Raw genomic sequence first — 20,367 nt, 5'->3', positions numbered from 1 at the left:
GACGGGCGACCCCCAAAATCAGGACGTTCCTGCAGAACGTCTCAATACTGCGCTGGTTCCACAACAGATGACGTGGGGCTAGAACACGCCGCCGCTGATCTCTGGCGGACGCAACACCAATCGGCTCGGGTCATCCACAACCAAGTCACCGACACAAGGGAGGCACCAAAATGTGGACCCCTGGAGAGGATCCTGAACTTCCTGCCCACCCTCCCGATAAACCGGAGACACCAGAGAAGAGCGGCACCGCCCGACATCTCCGAATACGACTCCTCCGCCTCTGATATTCTGCACATTAAAAATTACAATAAAACAGCAATAACATGCGGAAAACGGGCACAGTGGGGACAGCGGGCACAGCGGGGGCGGGCACAGCAGGCACTGCAGGGGGCGGCGGGGACAGCAGGCACAGCGGGGGGCGGCGGGGACAGCAGGCACAGCGGGGGGCGGCGGGGACAGCAGGCACAGCGGGGGGCGGCGGGGACAGCAGGCACAGCGGGGCGGGCACAACAGGCACAGCGGGGGCGGGCACAGCGGGGGGCGGCGGGCACAGCAGGCACAGCGGGGGGCGGCGGGGACAGCAGGCACAGCGGGGGCGGGCACAGCAGGCACAGCGGGGGGCGGCGGGGACAGCGGGGGGCGGCGGGCACAGCAGGCACAGCGGGGGGCGGCGGGGACAGCAGGCACAGCGGGGGGCGGAAGGCACAGAAGTATAGAGGACGAAGGCCGGGCGCCATACTGAGGAAGGGAAGATCTGCCAGACCTCGCACCCGCTGCCGTCCACAGGACACCAGAAGAGCGGAGAGTATCGGCGTCCGGCACACTAATCAATAACATGAAGAGTCCCAGCAGCTGTGAAGAGGGGGCCGCAGCCCTGGGGGGGAACGTCACTTATTACTGGAGCCATAAAAGGGTCTCAGAACTACAAGACACGTTAATCGTTAGTTTACAAGAAAATCGCCACCAAGTGTCCGTCAGTCGTCGGCGGGGGCACGCATCAGGGGCGCAGACCCCCGCACCGTCCATGGTGTATTGTGCAGGAAGCCGCCGCATACAAAGTGCAGAAAACCTCCATTAATGAGCGCACGCCTTACTGAGCAGCCAATTATAGTGGGAATAAAAGGGAGCGCAGCGCAATCCTCCGGCCCGGCTAATATTTACACGCAGCCACTCGGCTTTTATGGAGTTCTGCTGAACCAATTTGTCTCGTTAACCTGAAAATATAGAACGAGGAGTGAAAGCCTCCGCCGCGCAGATCTGGGAAGAGACGACTTCACCGCGCAACAAAAACACAAGAGCCACAGCAATAACGGGCAGAAGCCGCGGAGCAGGAGAGGAGGCGCCAAAACACATCCCACAGAGTCACGGGAAACGGGAAGTCAGACGGTCACGGGAAACGGGAAGTCGGCCGATCGCAGGAACACAGGAAACGGGAAGTCGGCCGGTCACAGGAAACAGGAAGTTGGCCGGTCACAGGAAACAGGAAGTCGGCCGGTCACAGGAAACAGGAAGTTGGCCGGTCACAGGAAACAGGAAGTCGGCCGGTCACAGGAAACAGGAAGTCGGCCGGTCACAGGAAACAGGAAGTCGGCCGGTCACAGGAAACAGGAAGTTGGCCGGTCACAGGAAACAGGAAGTCGGCCGGTCACAGGAAACAGGAAGTTGGCCGGTCACAGGAAACAGGAAGTTGGCCGGTCACAGGAAACGGGAAGTTGGCCGGTCACAGGAAACGGGAAGTCGGCCGGTCACATGAAAACGGGAAGTCGGCCGGTCACAGGAAAAGGGAAGTCGGCCGGTCACAGGAAAAGGGAAGTCGGCCGGTCACTGCAACACAGGAAAAGGATGTCAGCCGGTCATGAGAAATGGGAAGTAGGCCGATAGCGGAAACACAGGAAATGGAAAGTCGGCCAAACTAACAGAGGAACTGGGAAGTCGGCTGATTGCTGTGACACAGGAAATTGCCAACACACAAACGGGAAGTCGGCCGATAACACAAGAAATGGGAAGTCAACTGATTGTAGCTACAGAGGAAATGGGATAATCGCAGCAACTCAAGAAACGGGAAGTCGACCTCTTCTAATAATTTAGGGAACAGGAAATCTGCAGCTTCTGCTAATAATGGAAACAAGGGCCTCATACCCCGCAGTAATGACAGGCGGCAGCGCAGTATGAGGATGTGGCAGCATTTCCTGCACTGTCACCTGCAGATGTCTCGGCGTCTTACCCACAGAAGGGTCCGGAATTCCTAATCTTGCTGAGACTTTCCAGTATCTCTCTCCCCGCGGCCTCGCCGTCTCATTAACCATTGCACCGCCGCAGGCCAATCATTACCTTCTGGGACTCTCAGAAGCAAATCAGTCAAGTATTTTTAGAAAAGCAATCTGAGTCAAAATCCTGAGAGGTGTCAGTCCATCCGCCCCTCCTGCCCGGCAGCGAGTCAAGAGGCTGCAAACAAGTCCAGCATCGGCCCTATTAACCCTTCTCCGGCTGCAGGTGTCGGTGTGACCCCAGGAACGGTATATACACAGACAGATCATACAAAATCATGGGACAGGGCAGATCTGCTGCTCCTCAATCCCCCCTAGAATACTTCCTTCAATGGCTCTGATCAGGGACTTCTGAGGACTGCGGTCAGTAATATTAAAGGGCCGGCTCTGTCTTCTGCACACAAAAGTCGATCATTGTAAAATTTATGACTGACAACATTATCACTTGTTTCTCTTCTCAATTTCTCACCATTTACTGCTTGCAGTCAGTGAACAGAAACACCGGGTGTATCCATTCTACACAAACAGGCAGGAATCAGGACTGATACATTGTTACAGACTATCCAGACAGAGACTTGTGCTGCTCCAGACAACACATTGTAACAAACCCTCAGGAATGAGGAGCATCGGGTGGGAAAAGGTTTTCAGCCTGGGGGTGGTTGACAATAAATGTTTCCATTCATGGAGAGCAAGCAGAGGGTTTGGAATCTGGCACTACAAAGTAGCGGCAGTCAGTCCGGATCAGTTCCAGGTTCCGGCACGTTGTGAGATCATCACGTGACGTCCCAAAGTTTCACCTTGGATTATATATGGAAAGTCGGCGGTGAATTCTCGGACGCTATAAAAAACACAGGAAGCGATAGATTTCGTAATTAACGCAATCATTTATTCTAATGGGCCGCATGACCGACGTCCAAACACAAAGTGATCGGAAATGTATCATTTTTACACTTTATAATCTTTATAGAAATATTACAATATTATCCCTCAGCAATGAAAATCCTTATGATCTGTCTTACAGCAAAGCGGCAACGTGGGGGCGTAAAATAACAATCAACAGAAAAAAAGACAAAGGAAAGAAAAAGATTAGAAAATCATAATAAAATAATTCATAAAACATAAATGAAAATGAAACAAAACCGAAAAAAAAACATAATAAACTAAATATCGAGATAAAATGAAAACATTATTAAATAAAATGCCAAATAATCTGAAAATAAAAGCTTGAAACATCTAGAACTATAGAAATAACTAGAGATGAAAAAAACATTAATCTACAGAGTAAATAAAGTAATGTAATAATAAAGAGCAGTTTATTGTCGGCGGAGTCGTCCCCGGAGAACACGTCAGGGCAGAAAGCTGCGCCACGTTCCCGGCTTGGTCCCAGGTGCCGGAGGAGGGAGAACCCCGATTCCCATCGTCACCCCGAGTGATGTCACCTCGCAGGAATCTGCGTGCAGCTGGTCGCCTCTGAAAAGAGCGGATCGCAGAGCGAAAAGAGCCGGCCTTGTGCATTCTGCGCGCGTCTCCGCTCTGCACACAAACATTTATCTTCTGCTTAATTTCAGAATTTCCTTTTTTCCCCCCCAATTCTTCCTGTGAGAACAAAACCCGTGTGTAGAGTCCAACAATCCCCAGAATAATGGGAGCAAAAAAAAAAAAAGACCTCTCCAAGTTGTGTGTGTGCACGACAGGCCGGGGGCGCGGGGGGCGCACGGTATTGGCCGCCCCACTTTCTCAGGCAGCCATATCAATGCACAAAAGCAGAAGAATGGAAGTGATTATGAGGTCATAACGGCTCGCCTCTGCGCTGTATTATCTGCGCTCCATAATCTTCTCCTTTATTCCCGGTGTCTATAGAAGGGACCAGACCCCGTCACTGCGGAGACAAAGGACGTGGAGATACAAACCATATGCGGCCCCTCCGCTGATAGATGAAAGCTGCAGACACTCCGCGTCCTCACAAGTGACCGCGCTCGCCGCACCGGGCATTATACCTGGATTACGGGCCGATCCTGACATCACAGCACTGATCAGCTGTCGTCAGTCTCTGCGACATGTCACTGAAATCCAGGGCGATTTATAGCCTCACGATTTCCAGAAGGCGAAGCGTCGATATTTATATATGAAAGCGTCCGGGGAGGCGGTGAGGAGCCGGTGTCTCTGATGTGATGAATGGAGTGAAACCTGCAAGAGCCGGGGATGTGGACACATTCACAACGAGTACAGTCCTACAGGACCCGCCAGAGCCAGGCAGAGAGCCGCCAGAGCCAGGCAGAGAGCCGCCAGAGCCAGGCAGAGAGCCGCCAGAGCCAGGCAGAGAGCCGCCAGAGCCAGGCAGAGAGCCGCCAGAGCCAGGCAGAGAGCCGCCAGAGAGCCGCCAGAGCCAGGCAGAGAGCCGCCAGAGCCAGGCAGAGAGCCGCCAGAGCCGCCAGAGAGCCGCCAGAGCCAGGCAGACAGCCGCCAGAGCTAGAGAGCCGCCAGAGAGCCGCCAGAGCCAGGCAGAGAGCCGCCAGAGCCAGGCAGAGAGCCGCCAGAGCCAGGCAGAGAGCCGCCAGAGCCAGGCAGAGAGCCGCCAGAGCCAGGCAGAGAGCCGCCAGGCAGAGAGCCGCCAGAGAGCCGCCAGAGCCAGGCAGAGAGCCGCCAGAGCTAGAGAGCCGCCAGAGAGCCGCCAGAGCCAGGCAGAGAGCCGCCAGAGCTAGAGAGCCGCCAGAGCCAGGCAGACAGCCGCCAGAGCTAGAGAGCCGCCAGAGCCAGGCAGAGAGCCGCCAGAGCCAGGCAGACAGCCGCCAGAGCTAGAGAGCCGCCAGAGAGCCGCCAGAGCCAGGCAGAGAGCCGCCAGAGCTAGAGAGCCGCCAGAGCCAGGCAGACAGCCGCCAGAGCTAGAGAGCCGCCAGAGCCAGGCAGAGAGCCGCCAGAGCCAGAGAGCCGCCAGAGCTAGAGAGCCGCCAGAGAGCCGCCAGAGCCAGGCAGAGAGCCGCCAGAGCCAGGCAGAGAGCCGCCAGAGCTAGAGAGCCGCCAGAGAGCCGCCAGAGCCAGGCAGAGAGCCGCCAGAGCCAGGCAGACAGCCGCCAGAGCTAGAGAGCCGCCAGAGAGCCGCCAGAGCCAGGCAGAGAGCCGCCAGAGCCAGGCAGACAGCCGCCAGAGCTAGAGAGCCGCCAGAGAGCCGCCAGAGCCAGGCAGAGAGCCGCCAGAGCCAGGCAGAGAGCCGCCAGAGCCAGGCAGAGAGCCGCCAGAGCTAGAGAGCCGCCAGAGAGCCGCCAGAGCCAGGCAGAGAGCCGCCAGAGCCAAGCAGAGAGCCGCCAGAGCCAGGCAGAGAGCCGCCAGAGCCAAGCAGAGAGCCGCCAGAGCCAGGCAGAGAGCCGCCAGAGCTAGAGAGCCGCCAGAGAGCCGCCAGAGCTAGGCAGAGCCGCCAGAGCCAGGCAGAGAGCCGCCAGAGCCAAGCAGAGAGCCGCCAGAGCCAGGCAGAGAGCCGCCAGAGCCAGGCAGAGAGCCGCCAGAGCCAGGCAGAGAGCCGCCAGAGCTAGAGAGCCGCCAGAGCTAGGCAGAGAGCCGCCAGAGCCAGGCAGAGAGCCGCCAGAGCCAGGCAGAGAGCCGCCAGAGCTAGGCAGAGAGCCGCCAGAGCCAGGCAGAGAGCCGCCAGAGCCAGAGAGCCGCCAGAGCTAGAGAGCCGCCAGAGAGCCGCCAGAGCTAGGCAGAGAGCCGCCAGAGCCAGGCAGAGAGCCGCCAGAGCCAGGCAGAGAGCCGCCAGAGCCAGGCAGAGAGCCGCCAGAGCCAGGCAGAGAGCCGCCAGAGCTAGAGAGCCGCCAGAGCTAGGCAGAGAGCCGCCAGAGCTAGAGAGCCGCCAGAGCTAGAGAGCCGCCAGAGCCAGAGAGCCGCCAGAGCCTGGCAGAGAGCCGCCAGAGCCAGGCAGAGAGCCGCCAGAGCCAGGCAGAGAGCCGCCAGAGCCAGGCAGAGAGCCGCCAGAGCCAGGCAGAGAGCCGCCAGAGCTAGAGAGCCGCCAGAGCCAGGCAGAGAGCCGCCAGAGCTAGAGAGCCGACAGAGCTAGAGAGCCGCCAGAGCCAGGCAGAGAGCCGCCAGAGCCAGGCAGAGAGCCGCCAGAGCAAGGCAGAGAGCAGCCAGAGCAAGGCAGAGAGCAGCCAGAGCAAGGCAGAGAGCCGCCAGAGCCAGGCAGAGAGCCGCCAGAGCCAGGCAGAGAGCCGCCAGAGCTAGAGAGCCGCCAGAGCTAGAGAGCCGCCAGAGCTAGAGAGCCGCCAGAGCCAGGCAGAGAGCAGCCAGAGCAAGGCAGAGAGCAGCCAGAGCAAGGCAGAGAGCCGCCAGAGCCAGGCAGAAAGCCGCCAGAGCTAGAGAGACACCCAAGCCAGGCAGGCAGAGAGCCGCCAGAGCCAGGCAGAGAGCCGCCAGAGCCAGACAGAGCCCCGCCAGAGCTAGGTAGAGACCCACCAGAGCCAGAGAGCCGTCAGAGCCAGAGCCATTCAGTTCATTTTCTCGCTGCATTTTCTCCGCACATCATGGAGGGTGAAACCTGCAGCGTGCGTCCAGTGTGGATAGAGGCTTATGTGACCCAGTCACTTCTGGCCACGTGCTGGATCATCAGGAGGTCAAACGATCAGATGGCATATTTACTGAACTCTACTGTGAACTTACATCAGGGGAGAGGACGCGGCATTAATGGGAAACGTTACTGAACACTGAGCCCATAACCAGGGGCGAGCCCCCCACCTGCAGAACTCCAGGGGGCCCGACGCCTGCCACAACGCTGCGCCCACCAGGGACATCCGGGGGCTGCACATGAGACCCGGGCGCAGACTTTACCAGCCGCATTCACAATACTAGAAATCAGTAAAATGGGCGTTCTCATGGATATTATCCCTCCACATCCATAAACGAAGAATACTCCATCATCTCACGGACTCAGGGTGTCCGCTCGTTTTTCAGGGGTCTTTTTAAGTAACGTTTCCAGAGCTTTATTTAAAGTGACACAGAAAGTGACGGACTTGTGATTTATGGGGACCCGGGATGATATCAGCAGGTTCAGGGTTACGGAGCAATCTCACCGGTCTGCGGCGTACAGTCGCCACGGTACGGTGCGGAGCGCGGATCACCGCGGAGGACGGCGGCGGCTCCGCGCATTCACCAGTCCAGTGGACGCCCGAATTATCTGCTGCCCCTGTTCTCCAGCAGTGAGATCGTCTGCAGCCGCCGGACAGAGGCTTTCTCGAAAGACGCCATAAATCGCGCGCAGCAGACAGACTCTGAAAGGCATCGGCTTCAATTTATAACGTCAATTTGTTGCAAATGATATTTTATGGGTGTTATCCACGTGCGGCCCAGGAGAAGAAAACTAAATTAAAACGTATTACAGCATCCAGCAATTGGCAAAACAATCCTGCCAGACCGTGTAAGGAGCTAATGCGGCCTGTAGAGCAATCCCTCCCCTCCCCCGCTCCTGGAGCTCCGGAGCCAAAACCTCCAGCGTCTCCGATGCAAACAAAGCGTCCCCGGATCGGCTGACCCCATTATTCCGCAGCCACAGACGCAAGAGACGGTAAAAACACAGAAAATCGCTGCAAAATCTGCTCTGGGGAGACAAAAACAGAGCAAAACTTACAAGTTATTACACAGAGGACCCCCGGGGGCTACAGATTCTGTGCTTGGATACATCTGTTTCTCAAAAGCCTGGCTGACAACCAATGTGGCCGTCAGCACTGACCTGAAGAAGTGTCGCTCATTCACCGAAGTCCTGAGCTTCCAGTGTTCTGGTTACAAAAACAGGCTGGAAACTACAGATTTACTGATCTGCGACCTAGTGACATCACACGCCCAACGAGGTGACATCACACGACCAACGAGGTGACATCACACGACCAACGAGGTGACATCAGACGACCAACGAGGTGACATCACACGACCGAAGTGACATCACACGACCAACGAGGTGACATCAGACGACCAACGAGGTGACATCAGACGACCAACGAGGTGACATCAGACGACCAACGAGGTGACATCAGACTACCACCGAGGTGACATCACACGACCGAGGTGACATCACACGACCAACGAGGTGACATCACACGACCAACGAAGTGACATCACACGACCAACGAGGTGACATCACACGACCAACGAAGTGACATCACACGACCAACGTGACATCACACGACCAACGAGGTGACATCACACGACCAACGAGGTGACATCAGACGACCAACGAGGTGACATCAGACGACCAACGAGGTGACATCAGACGACCAACGAGGTGACATCAGACTACCACCGAGGTGACATCACACGACCGAGGTGACATCACAAGACCAACGAGGTGACATCACACGACCAACGAAGTGACATCACACGACCAACGAAGTGACATCACACGACCAACGAAGTGACATCACACGACCAACGAGGTGACATCACACGACCAACGAGGTGACATCACACGACCAACGAGGTGACATCAGACGACCAACGAGGTGACATCAGACGACCAACGAGGTGACATCAGACGACCAACGAGGTGACATCAGACTACCACCGAGGTGACATCACACGACCGAGGTGACATCACAAGACCAACGAGGTGACATCACACGACCAACGAGGTGACATCACACGACCAACGAGGTGACATCAGACTACCACCGAGGTGACATCACACGACCGAGGTGACATCACACGACCACCGAAGTGACATCACACGACCACCGAAGTGACATCACACGACCACCGAGGTGACATCACACGACCACCGAGGTGACATCACACGACCACCGAGGTGACATCACACGACCACCGAGGTGACATCACACGACCACCGAGGTGACATCACACGACCACCGAGGTGACATCACACGACCACCGAGGTGACATGACACGACCACCGAGGTGACATGACACGACCAACGAGGTGACATCACACGACCAACGAGGTGACATCACACGACCAACGAGGTGACATCACACGACCAACGAGGTGACATCAGACGACCAACGAGGTGACATCAGACGACCAACGAGGTGACATCAGACGACCAACGAGGTGACATCAGACGACCACCGAGGTGACATCAGACTACCACCGAGGTGACATCACAAGACCAACGAGGTGACATCACAAGACCAACGAGGTGACATCACACGACCAACGAGGTGACATCACACGACCAACGAGGTGACATCACCACAACGACCACCGAGGTGACATCACACGACCACCGAGGTGACATCAGACGACCACCGAGGTGACATCACACGACCACCGAGGTGACATCACACGACCACCGAGGTGACATCACACGACCACCGAGGTGACATCACACGACCACCGAGGTGACATCACACGACCACCGAGGTGACATCACACGACCACCGAGGTGACATCACACGACCACCGAGGTGACATCACACGACCAACGAGGTGACATCACAAGTTCCAAAAATCCCAGCTAATGTCACTGGGTCTGACCACTACACTGTGGACCAATCACAAGGAAGGTCACTGGGTCTGACCACTTGGATGTTGACCAATCACAAGGATGATCACTGTGATCTGGACCACTGCAATGTGGAACCATCACAATGCTGGGACTGACCCGAGAGGTCGACCAATCTCAAGGATGACCAATGAACCAATCATAAGGAAGATCGCTGGGTCTGACCACTGCGATGTCAGCCAGTCACAATGCTGGGTTGGACAACTGGGATGTAGACCAATCACAAGGAAGATCGCTGGGTCTGATCACTGGGACGGCAACCATTCACAAGGGTGATCACTGGGATGTTGACCAATCACAAGGATGATCATTGGATCTGACCACTGAGATGGCGACCAATCACAAGGATGATCATTGGATCTGACTACTGGGATGTTGACCAATCACAAGGATGATCATTGGATCTGACCACTGGGATGGCGACCAATCACAAGGGTGATCATTGGATCTGACCACTGGGATGGCGACCAATCACAAGGGTGATCACTGGGTCTGACTACTGGGATGTTGACCAATCACAAGGATGATCACTGGGATGTCGATTAGGCCACATTCACACAGATCATGGTAAATCGGATTCTGTACGTGAGCTGCGCTCCATCCACTTCCATGGGCTGAGGGTCGATGGGCCGGTGGGGTGCATGAGCACTATCACTTTATTCTCAAAGGGGACATGGACCTTGCTCTCCTGATTGTGGGGATCGCAGCGGTCACCAGTGATTTATCACTTACAGGTCGGTTATGTGATGACCCGTCCATCGGCTTAGGTAAGGGCCCACCAGGGCTGATGTAGTGATACAATGTATCCAGTCCCGGGATGGCAGGAGTGTTTCTTCCAGGAGGTCGCTCCGCTCCTGTCCACTAGTAACAGGTAATAAAGCGCTGATTTACAGAGCTTGCACTTCTGGTGGACATAGTGAGCGGTGAAGCGCGCGGAGACTTTGCGTCCTGCCCTCTCGGCCCTCCGCCCGCTGCAATATTAATTTTTATAATACACTTTGCCATATTTATGGCTTCAATTACAGAGATAATCCCAGAAATACAATTTGGCGATAATCCGGCGCCATTTCCATAGTAATTGATCTTTTATTTATCAGGTGGCGGGAGCCGCTATTATTTTAGATTGCTTCTTTCATAGCGGCATTAAGTGAAGCCTCCGGAATTACAGGAGATGATCAGGACGTCTTCGAGGTGCAGGAATCCAATCTGAGCCGCAGTCAGAACAGAGCGGGAATGTACACAGCAGAGTGGGAGCAGCCCCCGACCTCAGCGCCAGCACCCTCAGCGCCAGCACCCTCAGCGCCAGCACCCTCAGCGCCGCCACCCTCAGCGCCGCCACCCTCAGCGCCGCCACCCTCAGCGCCGCCACCCTCAGCGCCGCCACCCTCAGCGCCAGCACCCTCAGCGCCGCCACCCTCAGCGCCAGCACCCACAGCGCCACCACCCTCAGCGCCACCACCCTCAGCGCCGCCACCCTCAGCGCCGCCACCCTCAGCGCCGCCACCCTCAGCGCCGCCACCCTCAGCGCCAGCACCACCACCCTCAGCGCCGCCACCCTCAGCGCCACCACCCTCAGCGCCACCACCCTCAGCGCCAGCACCACCACCCTCAGCGCCAGCACCCTCAGCGCCAGCGCCACCACCCTCAGCGCCACCACCCTCAGCGCCAGCACCCACAGCGCCGCCACCCTCAGCGCCGCCACCCTCAGCGCCAGCACCCTCAGCGCCAGCACCCTCAGCGCCAGCACCCTCAGCGCCGCCACCCTCAGCGCCACCACCCTCAGCGCCAGCACCCACAGCGCCGCCACCCTCAGCGCCGCCACCCTCAGCGCCGCCACCCTCAGCGCCGCCACCCTCAGCGCCGCCACCCTCAGCGCCACCACCCTCAGCGCCACCACCCTCAGCGCCACCACCCTCAGCGCCACCACCCTCAGCGCCACCACCCTCAGCGCCAGCACCACCACCCTCAGCGCCGCCACCCTCAGCACCAGCACCCTCAGCGCCAGCACCCTCAGCGCCAGCGCCACCACCCTCAGCGCCACCACCCACAGCGCCACAACGACCACCGAGGTGACATCACACGACCACCGAGGTGACATCACACGACCACCGAGGTGACATCAGACGACCACCGAGGTGACATCACACGACCACCGAGGTGACATCACACGACCACCGAGGTGACATCACACGACCACCGAGGTGACATCACACGACCACCGAGGTGACATCACACGACCACCGAGGTGACATGACACGACCACCGAGGTGACATCACACGACCAACGAGGTGACATCACACGACCACCGAGGTGACATCACACGACCAACGAGGTGACATCACAAGTTCCAAAAATCCCAGCTAATGTCACTGGGTCTGACCACTACACTGTGGACCAATCACAAGGAAGGTCACTGGGTCTGACCACTGGGATGTTGACCAATCACAAGGATGATCACTGTGATCTGGACCACTGCAATGTGGAACCATCACAATGCTGGGACTGACCCGAGAGGTCGACCAATCTCAAGGATGACCAATGAACCAATCATAAGGAAGATCGCTGGGTCTGACCACTGGGACGGCAACCATTCACAAGGGTGATCACTGGGATGTTGACCAATCACAAGGATGATCATTGGATCTGATCACTGGGATGGCGACCAATCACAAGGGTGATCATTGGATCTGACCACTGGGATGGCGACCAATCACAAGGGTGATCACTGGGTCTGACTACTGGGATGTTGACCAATCACAAGGATGATCACTGGGATGTCGATTAGGCCACATTCACACAGATCATGGTAAATCGGATTCTGTACGTGAGCTGCGCTCCATCCACTTCCATGGGCCGAGGGTCGATGGGCCAGTGGGGTGCATGAGCACTATCACTTTATTCTCACAGGGGACATGGACCTTGCTCTCCTGATTGTGGGGATCGCAGCGGTCACCAGTGATTTATCACTTACAGGTCGGTTATGTGATGACCCGTCCATCGGCTTAGGTAAGGGCCCACCAGGGCTGATGTAGTGATACAATGTATCCAGTCCCGGGATGGCAGGAGTGTTTCTTTCAGGAGGTCGCTCCGCTCCTGTCCACTAGTAACAGGTAATAAAGCGCTGATTTACAGAGCTTGCACTTCTGGTGGACATAGTAACATAGTTAGTAAGGCCGAAAAAAGACATTTGTCCATCCAGTTCAGCCTATATTCCGTCATAATAAATCCCCAGATCTACGTCCTTTTACAGAACCTAATAATTGTATGATACAATATTGTTCTGCTCCAGGAAGACATCCAGGCCTCTCTTGAACCCCTCGACTGAGTTCGCCATCACCACCTCCTCAGGCAAGCAATTCCAGATTCTCACTGCCCTAACAGTAAAGAATCCTCTTCTATGTTGGTGGAAAAACCTTCTCTCCTCCAGACGCAAAGAATGCCCCCTTGTGCCCATCACCTTCCTTGGTATAAACAGATCCTCAGCGAGATATTTGTATTGTCCCCTTATATACTTATACATGGTTATTAGATCGCCCCTCAGTCGTCTTTTTTCTAGACTAAATAATCCTAATTTCGCTAATCTATCTGGGTATTGTAGTTCTCCCATCCCCTTTATTAATTTTGTTGCCCTCCTTTGTACTCTCTCTAGTTCCATTATATCCTTCCTGAGCACCGGTGCCCAAAACTGGACACAGTACTCCATGTGCGGTCTAACTAGGGATTTGTACAGAGGCAGTATAATGCTCTCATCATGTGTATCCAGACCTCTTTTAATGCACCCCATGATCCTGTTTGCCTTGGCAGCTGCTGCCTGGCACTGGCTGCTCCAGGTAAGTTTATCATTAACTAGGATCCCCAAGTCCTTCTCCCTGTCAGATTTACCCAGTGGTTTCCCATTCAGTGTGTAATGGTGACATTGATTCCTTCTTCCCATGTGTATAACCTTACATTTATCATTGTTAAACCTCATCTGCCACCTTTCAGCCCAAGTTTCCAACTTATCCAGATCCATCTGTAGCAGAATACTATCTTCTCTTGTATTAACTGCTTTACATAGTTTTGTATCATCTGCAAATATCGATATTTTACTGTGTAAACCTTCTACCAGATCATTAATGAATATGTTGAAGAGAACAGGTCCCAATACTGACCCCTGCGGTACCCCACTGGTCACAGCGACCCAGTTAGAGACTATACCATTTATAACCACCCTCTGCTTTCTATCACTAAGCCAGTTACTAACCCATTTACACACATTTTCCCCCAGACCAAGCATTCTCATTTTGTGTACCAACCTCTTGTGCGGCACGGTATCAAACGCTTTGGAAAAATCGAGATATACCACGTCCAATGACTCACCGTGGTCCAGTCTATAGCTTACCTCTTCATAAAAACTGATTAGATTGGTTTGACAGGAGCGATTTCTCATAAACCCATGCTGATATGGAGTTAAACAGTTATTCTCATTGAGATAATCCAGAATAACATCCCTCAGAAACCCTTCAAATATTTTACCAACAATAGAGGTTAGACTTACTGGCCTATAATTTCCAGGTTCACTTTTAGAGCCCTTTTTGAATATTGGCACCACATTTGCTATGCGCCAGTCCTGCGGAACAGACCCGGTCGCTATAGAGTCCCTAAAAATAAGAAATAATGGTTTATCTATTACATTACTTAGTTCTCTTAGTACTCGTGGGTGTATGCCATCCGGACCCGGAGATTTATCTATTTTAATCTTATTTAGCCGGTTTCGCACCTCTTCTTGGGTTAGATTGGTGACCCTTAATATAGGGTTTTCATTGTTTCTTGGGATTTCACCTAGCATTTCATTTTCCACCGTGAATACCGTGGAGAAGAAGGTGTTTAATATGTTAGCTTTTTCCTCGTCATCTACAACCATTCTTTCCTCACTATTTTTTAAGGGGCCTACATTTTCAGTTTTTATTCTTTTACTATTGATATAGTTGAAGAACAGTTTGGGATTAGTTTTACTCTCCTTAGCAATGTGCTTCTCTGTTTCCTTTTTGGCAGCTTTAATTAGTTTTTTAGATAAAGTATTTTTCTCCCTATAGTTTTTTAGAGCTTCAATGGTGCCATCCTGCTTTAGTAGTGCAAATGCTTTCTTTTTACTGTTAATTGCCTGTCTTACTTCTTTGTTTAGCCACATTGGGTTTTTCCTATTTCTAGTCCTTTTATTCCCACAAGGTATAAACCGCTTACACTGCCTATTTAGGATGTTCTTAAACATTTCCCATTTATTATCTGTATTCTCATTTCTGAGGATATTGTCCCAGTCTACCAGATTAAGGGCATCTCTAAGCTGGTCAAACTTTGCCTTCCTAAAGTTCAATGTTTTTGTGACTCCCTGACAAGTCCCCCTAGTGAGCGGTGAAGCGCGCGGAGACCACCACCCTCAGCGCCACCACCCTCAGCGCCACCACCCTCAGCGCCACCACCCTCAGCGCCACCACCCTCAGCGCCAGCACCCTCAGCGCCAGCACCCTCAGCGCCAGCGCCACCACCCTCAGCGCCACCACCCTCAGCGCCAGCACCCTCAGCGCCGCCACCCTCAGCGCCGCCACCCTCAGCGCCACCACCCTCAGCGCCAGCACCCTCAGCGCCAGCACCCTCAGCGCCGCCACCCTCAGCGCCAGCACCCTCAGCGCCGCCACCCTCAGCGCCGCCACCCTCAGCGCCACCACCCTCAGCACCACCACCCTCAGCACCACCACCCTCAGCACCACCACCCTCAGCGCCAGCACCACCACCCTCAGCGCCGCCACCCTCAGCACCAGCACCCTCAGCGCCATCACCCTCAGCGCCAGCACCCACAGCGCCGCCACCCTCAGCGCCGCCACCCTCAGCGCCGCCACCCTCAGCGCCAGCACCCTCAGCGCCAGCACCCTCAGCGCCAGCACCCTCAGCGCCAGCACCCTCAGCGCCAGCGCCACCACCCTCAGCGCCACCACCCTCAGCGCCAGCACCCACAGCGCCGCCACCCTCAGCGCCGCCACCCTCAGCGCCGCCACCCTCAGCGCCAGCACCCTCAGCGCCGCCACCCTCAGCGCCGCCACCCTCAGCGCCGCCACCCTCAGCGCCGCCACCCTCAGCGCCAGCACCCTCAGCGCCAGCACCCTCAGCGCCAGCACCCTCAGCGCCGCCACCCTCAGCGCCGCCACCCTCAGCGCCAGCACCCACAGCGCCACCACCCTCAGCGCCACCACCCTCAGCGCCACCACCCTCAGCGCCACCACCCTCAGCGCCACCACCCTCAGCGCCACCACCCTCAGCGCCACCACCCTCAGCGCCACCACCCTCAGCGCCAGCACCACCACCCTCAGCGCCGCCACCCTCAGCACCAGCACCCTCAGCGCCAGCACCCTCAGCGCCAGCGCCACCACCCTCAGCGCCACCACCCACAGCGCCACCACTCTCAGCGCCACCACCCTCAGCGCCACCACCCACAGCGCCACCACCCACAGCGCCACCACCCTCAGCGCCACCACCCTCAGCGCCACCACCCTCAGCGCCAGCACCACCACCCTCAGCGCCAGCACCACCACCCTCAGCGCCGCCACCCACAGCGCCGCCACCCACAGCGCCGCCACCCTCAGCGCCGCCACCCTCAGCGCCGCCACCCTCAGCGCCGCCACCCTCAGCGCCGCCACCCTCAGCGCCGCCACCCTCAGCGCCGCCACCCTCAGCGCCGCCACCCTCAGCGCCAGCACCCTCAGCGCCAGCACCCTCAGCGCCAGCGCCGCCACCCTCAGCGCCGCCACCCTCAGCGCCGCCACCCTCAGCGCCGCCACCCTCAGCGCCACCACCCTCAGCGCCACCACCCTCAGCGCCACCACCCTCAGCGCCACCACCCTCAGCGCCACCACCCTCAGCGCCACCACCCTCAGCGCCACCACCCTCAGCGCCACCACCCTCAGCGCCACCACCCTCAGCGCCACCACCCTTATCATTCCTGCGCTGTGCCCTCCAAGAGCCTCAGTCATCGCTCCCAGAATTCCATCCCTGATACATTGTATCTTCAGCGGAAACACCACGTTTATAAAACACTGCGAACGAGGGCAAGTCAGCCATTCCTGCACCTTTGTCCCGGACCCCTACCCAGGATGCAGTGCGGGCAGAGGTGACCCACCCTGTCCTTCAACGCTGCCTGTGTTTGACACGCCAAAGAATTGCCGATGAGGCCCCAACCTGCAGCACAATGGGCCGTGTTGTCGCAGAGGATCCGCGTCCATAATGCGCCATGCCGGCCCCATACAGAAACTCCATAATGTGCCTATTATTCGCAGGGAGGGGGCGCCGCGCCATTAACTCTTCCCGCTCTGCGCTCGTCTCTAATGTGCCTAAACATTACACTGGGTCAATCCCGGACAGAACCTGGAAGGGCCCTCGCCGGCTGACGGACTATCACCACCAACTTCTTCTAGGACCGGAGGATGAGGACAGTGAGCGCTCCTCCGGAGGTTGTAGAGCCGGTCTCACCTAATGAGCTGTCACCATGGACCGACCGCTGCAGACAATCCTCTGTCAGCCTCCAGGACTCCGGGCTGAGAGCACCTGCCTGATACATTGTAACAAACTCATCAGCAGTGAGAGCAGGAAGAGGTCAGCGCCGAATGCCGAGATCCATCACTCTACACACAGCAAGTGGAGGTCTTAGGACGGTTACTGGGGGTCCGGGAGACGCCACATACAACAATTCTCGTCCGTTACATGTCATGTGTGTCACGCGGTGTGGCATCCAGGACGCAGGGTGTAACAACCTAGAGGACTCCGCTCTCCTACAGCCAGACACAGGTCAGACATACGACCACTGCCCCGATCAGAAGGAAGTCACAGGCAGAAACTACCAAACACAAAAGTCATTGACACTGGATCAGCTGCGTGTAACGTAACAAGATACAAACAGGAAACAAAGTATCAAAAAAGAAGAAATCCTCTGTCCACTTCATGAAGAGGCTGCGGACGCGGGGGCCCTTTGTGGTAGAGGGCACTGGGAAACTGCCCAGTTTATAACCCCCCAACACCGTCCCTGGCCCCCTTTATCTCCAGTCATCAATGACACAAACATGCAAGTAAATATCAAATCTAGGAAAAGCGCAACAAAGGTTTGGCCCCACAGAGCTGACAATCACCGGCCACAAGGTGGCGCAACAACTGCTGAGGAAGAGGAGGAGCAGCAACAAAGGAGGCACAAAGCATCACCTACCAGCACAGCATCACTGGGGGGCGCTCATCATCACTGCCAGGGCCGGGGGTCAACCACAGCAACCTGAGGAGAGAGGAAAGCGGGTGATTAATGTCTGTAACCCATGCAGACTTGTTATCAATAATGCCCAGGTTATACCAGCTGTACATATATGATTATATACAGGAGAGACCCAGGTTATACCGGCTGTACATATATAATTATATACAGGAGATACCCAGGTTATACCAGCTGTACATATATAACTATATACAGGAGATGTCCAGGTTATACCAGCTGTACTTATATAATTACCGTATATACAGGAGATGCTCCGGTTATACCAGCTGTACATATAGCATTACATACAGGAGATACCCAGGTTATACCAGCTGTACATATATAATCATATACAGGAGATACCCAGGTTATACCGGCTGTACATATATAATTATATACAGGAGATGCCCCGGTTATACCAGCTGTACATATAGCATTACATACAGGAGATACCCAGGTTATACCAGCTGTACATATATAATCATATACAGGAGATACCCAGGTTATACCGGCTGTACATATATAATTATATACAGGAGATACCCAGGTTATAGCACCTGTACATATATAATTATATACAGGAGATGCTCCGGTTATAGCAGCTGTACATATAGCATTATATGCAGGAGATACCCAGGTTATACCAGCTGTACATATATAATTACATACAGGACATACCCAGGTTATACCGGCTGAACATATATAATTATATACAGGAGATAGCCAGGTTATACCGGCTGTACATATATAATCGTATACAGGAGATGCCCAGGTTATACCGGCTGTACATATATAATTATATACAGGAGATGCCCCGGTTATACCAGCTGTACATATAGCATTACATACAGGAGATACCCAGGTTATACCAGCTGTACATATATAATCATATACAGGAGATACCCAGGTTATACCGGCTGTACATATATAATTATATACAGGAGATACCCAGGTTATAGCAGCTGTACATATATAATTATATACAGGAGATGCTCCGGTTATAGCAGCTGTACATATAGCATTATATGCAGGAGATACCCAGGTTATACCAGCTGTACATATATAATTACATACAGGACATACCCAGGTTATACCGGCTGAACATATATAATTATATACAGGAGATAGCCAGGTTATACCGGCTGTACATATATAATCGTATACAGGAGATGCCCAGGTTATACCGGCTGTACATATATAATTATATACAGGAGATGCCCCGGTTATACCAGCTGTACATATATAATCACATACAGGAGATACCCAGGTTATACCAGCTGTACATATATAATCATATACAGGAGATGCCCAGGTTATACCAGCTGTACATATATAATCGTATACAGGAGATACCCAGGTTATACCAGCTGTACATATATAATCGTATACAGGAGATGCCCAGGTTATACCAGCTGTACATATATAATCGTATACAGGAGATGCCCAGGTTATACCAGCTGTACATATATAATCGTATACAGGAGATACCCAGGTTATACCGGCTGTACATATATAATCGTACACAGGAGATGCCCGGGTTATACCAGGCCTGGTCTACGTTAGGGCACATATAGATGTATATCTGCTCTCGTCTCCATCGTGGACACTCAGTGTAAATTCCCCGATTTTCATCGCTTTCTTCCCACGATCCCTGGCTGTTTATTTTGGGCTCGGACTGATACTTTCTTGGAAGTTTCCACGATTTGGACAATTCCCTATGGAGAATTCCCTCCTTATAAGGACGCTGCAGCCTGAGAGGATGAAGGGTTAACAGTCCGGGAGCAGGGGGCTCCTGGGAGCATCTGCCTGGGTCCGAAATCATCACCTCCATATACAATGTATCATATAACAAGTGTGACCTGTGCCACTCCCTGGGATCTGCTCATCCTGAGCTACCCGCTTCATTAACTGAGCGTCAGGAGACGAGAAGGAGCCGGACAGAATAGGGATTCCATTTATAAAGGGCATTCAGGGACTTTGAAAAGTGGATTCTCCCCCCCCCCCCCCCCATTCTACCTGGTCAAGGAACGTGACCCAATTTCAGTGTCAGGAACATACAGCTGAACTCGCTGTTTTTCTTGAGATTGGGGGACGGCGCCCGAAAGAAGAGACTTTTTGGATATGATGCTGGAATGATAATAGAAGATGATCAGGATTTGCACACAAAAAAAATGCGTCCCTTCCTGCAGGAGCAGCTCCGCCCATGCGGAGCACACAGCACCGTCCCAGCAGAGCACATCCCCCCCCCCCCATGCAGAGTACCCCCCCATCCCGGCAGAGCGTCCCCCTCCCGTCCTGGCAGAGCAGCCTCCTGTCCCGGCAGAGCGGCCCCCC

The 20,367-nt window shown here is 54.9% G+C and overlaps 1 protein-coding gene across 1 annotated transcript in view; it reads right to left on the bottom strand.

Annotated features, from left to right (window-relative positions):
- The window catches only part of SEMA5B (semaphorin 5B), a 265,455-nt gene that overhangs the window by 164,507 nt on the left and 80,581 nt on the right, over positions 1-20,367 (bottom strand). Inside the window, exon 2 of the mRNA XM_069732617.1 lies at positions 17,995-18,057. The gene's annotated coding sequence lies outside the window, so the exon portion shown is untranslated. The remainder of the gene's footprint in view (positions 1-17,994; positions 18,058-20,367) is intronic.

This window comes from Ranitomeya imitator, chromosome 7 (assembly GCF_032444005.1).
Source record: "Ranitomeya imitator isolate aRanImi1 chromosome 7, aRanImi1.pri, whole genome shotgun sequence".
NCBI classification, from domain to species: Eukaryota; Metazoa; Chordata; class Amphibia; order Anura; family Dendrobatidae; genus Ranitomeya; species Ranitomeya imitator.
Note: the sequence above shows the minus strand (reverse complement) of the source record. Positions and strands in the feature narration are given on the sequence as shown.